Genomic DNA, 7508 nt, shown 5'->3' on the forward strand with positions numbered 1-7508 from the left:
TTTGAAGTAGAGGGACCGAAATGTGGTTCTACCCCTTGACTTGGATTTAGGACTGGGGGATTATGTCCCACAACTGCCCTAATTTGAAAGTGGTTTGCAAGAGGCGTAACTGGTTGACAAATTTGGCCTACTAACTTATTCATTATTTCATTCAAAGTATTCAATTGTTTGGCCATGTTGTCATAATGTGCATTCCCATTCTGGATAAATCTTTCCATATTATGAATATTTCGAAAATTTACCTGTTCAACGACATCTTGTGTGAGTTCTCCAAGCAGTGCACGCATAGTTCGAGGACTCAACTCTGCCATTGATTCGTAACGACTGTTACTGCTTTGATTCTGTCCATCTGTTCATGGAGAGTTATGCTGCTCCTGATATCGCTCGATCACAGACTGAACTCCTCCCCGACTTGCTGCTTCCTTATCGGATCTTTGAGGCATATTGTTTCACCTTTTGTATTTTCAACACCAAACACCACTGTCCCACCGGGTATGCCAAATTGTTTCGTGCGGGTTAGTCGCTAACAATTAAAAAGGGATCAGACGATTGTGTAAGGGACAAACCTCTTGAAACAAAGTCTCAAAAATGGGCGTTTTTATTGGCGATGACTTTACAATTGGAAAATAAAAACAGAATGCCTCCAAGGGGCGCAAGCACACAAGTTACTGTAAAAGAAGTGTTTTAAATCTAAACTAAGAAATTGAAAGTTACATATTCTCTGCTTGAGAGTGTTTGATTCGGGGTCCTTTGCTCTATGTCTTTTCTTCCTTTTATACTCCCTGGATGATTTTTTTGTGATCAACTGCTTAAAAAACTGCTTGATCGCTCTATAACTGCCCACTTTCCTTGTAGTGGCCAACTTGTCATGAAACTGCCTTCTCTAACTGCTGTCATTACTTTTGTCGTTCAACCGTCTTCAATTGAATTCCTTGAATCGTGGAACGTGATAGGACTACCCAATAACTGCTTCATTAACTGTACTTTTGGGTAACCATAACTTCTTATGTTTGCTAAGATGCTGGACGACTTGAATGCTTGGACGAGAGCAGAGTCACAGCTCTGGGCGATTGCATGGCAATTCATTCGCTCAAATCTTGGGCGACTTGCAACCTTGGGCGATGGTATTTCCGCATTCATGGGCTTCCTTTTTTGGGCCTTTATTCTGCATTGCCTGACTGGGTCGTTCTTTGGGCTATTTGATTTTGGAGTTCTTCTAATTGGGCTTCATTCCTTGGGCTATTCAACTTGGACTGAACTTTTTGTGTGTCAACAATATGAATTCGTTTTATTAATTATTGTATTGTGATTCTCGATTCTTAATATAATTAAAATTAAATTCAGCACTAATTTCTTCAGCAAATATGACAGTTAATCGCACTACATCACAAGACTTCAAAGATGCTCATGGTATTCGCCAGTGGTGGCAACTCGAATCGAATTTCGAGTCTAAAAGTTCGTTCTTGCAAGTATGATATCTTTTGGTTTATTCATATTTAATTTAGGGTACTTTTGTCAAAGTTTTGTTACTTCATTAGTTTATACTTTTTTAATAATTAGTATTTTCTTAATAGACTCTCGTTTTTATAATTTATTTTATCTATGTGAAAATCTCTTACCAAGTTCTGTTGTTCATCAACTAGTTTAAAGTTTGATCTTGTATTGATTTTGGTTTGTAAGTTTAATATGTATTTGTTTGGACATGAAAAAGGAAAAAAAAAAATGACAGGAAAAGAAAAACTGATAAGTTATTCATTCTCCGGTAATAGAAAAGAAAGTTCAAATTGGGAAAGTCAAGTTGAAAGTGTAAAGTAATAAAATTTTCAAGCGTTATAAATAAAAGCGGCTTTAAAACATTTGGTGGAAATATGTGATGACTATAAAGCATTTAAAGATACTAAAGTTTATCATCTGATATTATAAATCTTGAGTTATCGTTTGATCTAATTATTTGCTACAATATACTGTCTATTAATAATAAACAAAATGTTGCAAAATAGGGACATGTCTAATGATATTGCTATCAATAACTTGAAAGCAGTAATTTCATTTTTTGATATGTGTGGAGAAATTGAATTTGAACATGATAAAATTAAGGCTAAAAAAATTGCAGCTCAAATGGAAGTTTCATAAAAAGTGTATTACTTATAAAAAGAAGCACTTTAATGAAAATGTGAAAGATGAGATAAACGGTAATTAAACTACAGAAAATATAAATGGTAAAAGATAATAGATTATCAAAACAAGGCCTGTATAGACACAGTTTCCTTAAAATGGATTCGTTTCCTCATCGCAAGTGTTGGATGTTTGTTGAACATCTATTTTTCAAGATACAATGGATAAATCTACAGTATCTGTGCACAGCAAAAACTACTCTGACAAACTGAATATATATATCAAAAAACTACCACCAAGGCTTCCAACAAAAATCGAAAATACTGAAAATAGTGAACCAGGAAAACAGAAACTAGAAGTTTTGTTCTCTAAGAATCTGGGATAATTTCGTGTGTACAATGGTGGGAAAAGACTGCTTAATTATGTTCAACTGGGAAATTAACAAGCCATGTGTTATGGCCATTAACTACCTTTAATCTGGTTGGTAATCTTCCCATTAACACAGGCATAAATCAATAGTTTCAACTGTTTTAAAACATCAAAGGTTACTAGGATAAAGGAAAAATAAAAGCAAAACATGGACATTCCGAAAGGGCCAACTTTTAGTCCATTCAATTCGACATTCTTGTGCGTAAGTTGCGCTTGTACACAAGTTCAAGGTCCGATGTACACTTCGATCTGTCATTTGCACCCTCCCTACATGAACGTGGAGAGAGCCTTTGCGCCACACATGATTACATCTTGCCAAAGTATAACCATATATAAGGTGGTAATTGCTTTTTAAAATCTTCCTATGTGGTACAAATTACATATAATTTTCCCTCTAAACACCATGTTTCATATGTATAAAACATTTGAACTTCCCAGGAAACTGCCTTTGTAAACTTCTTTCAAGTCGTCAACTTGGAGCTTCAATTTTCTTATTCCCTCGATTATTATTTTTGACAAGTAAATATATGATTTCGATGGTTTTACAGAGGAGAACGTGAATCAAATTCGATATTCCAAAATGAATGAATTAGTCTCACTCAAAATTATTGCAAAATTACCCGATTAAACAATTTTTTTCAACAATCCTCCACACGAATAAAATTTGGGAGCGACACAAAGTGGAAGACATAAAGACTTGGTGATACAGTTTAACGGTTGAAACCTGCATTGGATAGGCACAATTTGAATCTTCCCTTGTTAAAGCACTTTACTAGCTGACTAAATGTCTTTGAATTGTTTTGCCACTTATGTAAACAATGATATACTCCACACAGGATTCTTCCTAACATAATTTAGTTCTTATTATTATATTCGTTTATAGCCATGAACATACACCTGGTTCAATGAGAGTTCATAAGAATTGAGCCATACACGAAGCCCTTGGAAGCAGCCCACTTCTTTCACATTGGTGATTTCTTATAATAGGTGTCCATTTTATATATTTCATCATATAAAATGATTAGCAAAGGACAATGCTTCGTGAAAGTCCAAGCACTTTCATACAAATGAAAAGACATTTCCATTCGAAATTGCATCACATAAAGTTCTCCATTCAGACTCTCTTTAATTTGATCATTCAAATTGACTAAAGTCGACGAACACGTGGACCAACAATGCTTTCAAAGCACAATTAAAGAAGGTTAAACATCTTGATGCACAAGAATTGCAACTTTTTTGAATGAATACAACTTATCAATCTTGTGACATTTCTTGAGATAGTGCATCATTTCATTTCAAACAATAAAGATACCTCTTCACCTTATTTTTCAAAAAGAGCAAATAAATTAACTATTTGGAATTCACGCCTCATATGACAGTTAATTATCTCCAATTATACAAATGATATTTCAACATCAGATATCGTACCACTTACTTAGAAGTTCCAGGCTTATTCAAAACTATACACGTAATATGTTAGTCACGACTCTTTTGGATCTTTTAAGAAATTCACACTAAGACGATTATTCTACAATTTCAGCAACAGCTAACCGCTTTACCCAACACCTTTTCTTAAACCAAAAATCATACGTTACAAACAGGGGCGGACCCAGACCATTCGAACTGTGGGGTCAAATTTTTTTTTTCCGAACAACGTATCATAAACAAAAAGGAAAAATAGGTTATTTGCTGTTCATGTTCGATATTTGCACTTTGGGAAGAAGTCGGTAGATTATATGATATATTTATGGACTAAATAATGGATATGGACCATGTGATATGGATATAAATTTAGGATTTGGACTTTTTGGAACAGAAAATTAAGTTTTCAGCACAAAAAAAAAAAAAAAAATTTCCAGAAAACTGTGGGGCCATTTGACCCCACATGACCCCATGTGGGTCCGCCCCTGGTTACAAAAGTTTTTAAAAGATTTTCTAAGTCAAGCAAAACGCATCACTGGTTTTTCAGTTAATCATATTAAAAGCTAATACTTTGTTCATATTTCATTCATTTTTTACTTCTAATTGCATCCAATTGACTTCTAGAACTCTTCACGTATCGGCTAGTGGTTCGAATCAATTATTGAATATTTACAATTTGGTCCTCAAACTTTGGACTTCACCCATTTCGCTACTTTTTCGCTTCTTTTTTCTTAGTTTCAAGTCCAATCATCGAGTTTCTCCTAATAAGTTAAATATACAATGCACTAGATCATTATTAGCCAAAAGAACTTCAAAATATCCATATTTAAAAGCTCGAATAAGTGTATAAAATACACTTATCACTTGTTCATCTCTAGTATGCGATCTGATAAGTTTTTCTAATGAGCTCCCACCCTTATAGAATGCTTTTCTTGATAAATGAGGATATCCCAGTTTGTCCCTCATAATTATAAAGGCGTCATTTTGAGAATAATTAGTTTTCAAAATTTGGCAAGCAAGAGTATCACCATCGACCGCCAACTTTCATGCATGTTTTGCAACTAAAATGCTTCTAAAGTTACACTATATTTTTCGTAGTAGCCGTTAAACCTTTGCAAGGACTAACAACAGTTCAAATTATCAATAATTTAGCCTCATATTTCAACTCTATTGAGAGAGCGACTGTTGATCGATGTTAGGGTTTAATGGTCTAACACCGGATGGAAATGGATGGATGTCCTTAAATGATATATGAATAATATAAATTTAACTTTAATGACTAAATGGGTCACAAAAAACTTTAATAACCAATTTAATGTTTTTACTTTCACTTCAATAACTATTTGGGAAATTAAATCTAAAGTTAAGGTCTTAGTTGCTTAATTTTAAAAGTTACATATCAACCTACTATCTTGACAGTGAGATGAGGATCAACGATGCAATTTTCTATTTGATTAATACCTCAGAAAAGTAGAAGAAGAAAGAAAACTCTTGTGGTAATTGGATCCTGGTAGAGATCATACCAGCTTAAGTGGACCCTCAATCAGCAAATGAATGACCCGCTTCAAGTGACAAGCCTCATCTTTGATTCCTTCGTGGCTGAAAATTTAATTCCCACCTCTCTTGTTGGACACTTTAACTTCAACCTGTTCATCATCCGAGTCTTGGTTGTCACCTCTCTACCAATTTTCTTGCCTCCCTAGTTGCTACTCTACGGGTTCATGATTCTTTTCAATGGTCAATGTAGTCAGCAGTTGGGTGATGTTGCGTAAAGTTTCATCGATCCCTTCTAATTGTTGTTCAATTTTTTTCAAACTTCCGTTTGTCATTGGCGATTTACTTGCCATCGAACCATTTTTCGTCATTAGATTGAGGTAATTTCCTTGCTCTGATACTGATTTGGTGCGAAAGCGTTTGTAAAATTCTTATAATCAGAATTATGTAACAAATAAACAAATTTTGTAATAACCTTGTTTTGCATATATTGAATATATAATTGACGTGTTTAAAAACGTACAATGCTTTTGTATTTATGGGTAAAACTATTTTCTAATCCTGTTAATATGAGGAAACTAAATTCTAAAGGAAATAAACTAAAATTCTATTTAAAAAGAAATTAGAAATTCTATTCTAAACAAGAAATAAGAATAAATTGGTAAAATCTATTACAACTAAAAATTTTAAATACCCCATTATATTCTAACTTTTGTCATATTTATAATCGGATTGTCCTAAATAAATGCAGAAGCGTTCGTGAATTCTTATAATAAAAAATATGAAATAAATAAGAACAATATTGAAATAATCTTGCTTTATATATTGTTGAATAATAATTGATGTGTTGAAAAGTGTACAATACATCTATATTTATAGACAAGATTATTCATCTACTCGTATGTATACTGGAAAATTGAAACTATAGTCCTAATCAAATAAAGGAAAAATTGCAGTCAAGATGCCAAATATTTCACCATTATGCAGCTTCACACAAACCTTTAATTTGTGACACTCACGATATCAATTCTATCAAAAACTTGCATCTGATCAAAATTAAAGATCTGATCAAATGTTGTCTAATTTTTAAAGGGCTAAAGGACAACTTTACATTTTTCATATTAAAAAAACTAAAATAAAATATTTAAATCAAAGGCAAAAAAATAAAATACTATCAATGGCGGTATACTTACATAGGGCTGGACATGGTCCGATTCGATTCGATTCTAACGAGAATCGAACCGACCCGAGATTTTCGGGTATTTAGTAAGTGGAACCGTTAGGTCCAAATTTAATTACGGAATCATTCGGGTTCGGTTCCATTTGGTTCGGTTTGGTCAGATTCGGTTCCATATTATAATTGAGATTTTTAATATATACAAAGTTACGTTAATTTAATTAATGATATGTTCAATATTAGCTCTTACAAAATAACGTAATTCAATCTTATGTGTTTCACGTCTCTCTTAGCTGAATTCTTTATAAATCTGATTATTAAAATCACAGAAAGAGAAAGATAACGAGCTCAAAATAATTAAGAGAGATGTTGTAGAGCTTTAATTCGATTTTTTCCGGTAGAAACGACACTACAGTAGAATAACATATTTGGATAAAATTGAACTCAATTTGATTAAGTTGATTTTAAATTGAAAATTAGAAATAGGAAAATCATATTTTGTGGTTTGAACTAAATTGACTAGTTAACAAATTTATTTAGAAAAAATAAAATAATTTTACTTATTTAAAATAAATTAATTAAAAAATTACAAAGATTTGATTATTCGGGTCTTGGTCTAGAACCGAAAATCGAACTATACTCATCGGTTCTTGATTCAAATACTCGTTTAGGTATTTATTTTGAGAAGAACCGTCGAGTTCGGTTCGATTCGGTTCGGGTTCGTGTTCGGGTTCAATTCGATCGATTCGATTTGAGAGTTTTATCCAGCCCTACACTTACAGAAGATAAGTTGTCAAGCAATTTTTGTTTAAAAATAAAAAAATAAATAAAATATCATGTCACCGTTGAAACAAACAAAAACCCCCCACTA

At 32.9% G+C, this 7508-nt stretch overlaps 1 pseudogene; it reads left to right on the forward strand.

Annotated features, from left to right (window-relative positions):
• The first annotated feature begins 1364 nt into the window (after positions 1 to 1364).
• The window catches only part of LOC111404643, a 23090-nt pseudogene continuing 16946 nt past the window's right edge, over positions 1365 to 7508 (forward strand).

This window comes from Olea europaea, chromosome 11 (assembly GCF_002742605.1).
Source record: "Olea europaea var. sylvestris chromosome 11, O_europaea_v1, whole genome shotgun sequence".
Classification (NCBI taxonomy): Eukaryota; Viridiplantae; Streptophyta; class Magnoliopsida; order Lamiales; family Oleaceae; genus Olea; species Olea europaea.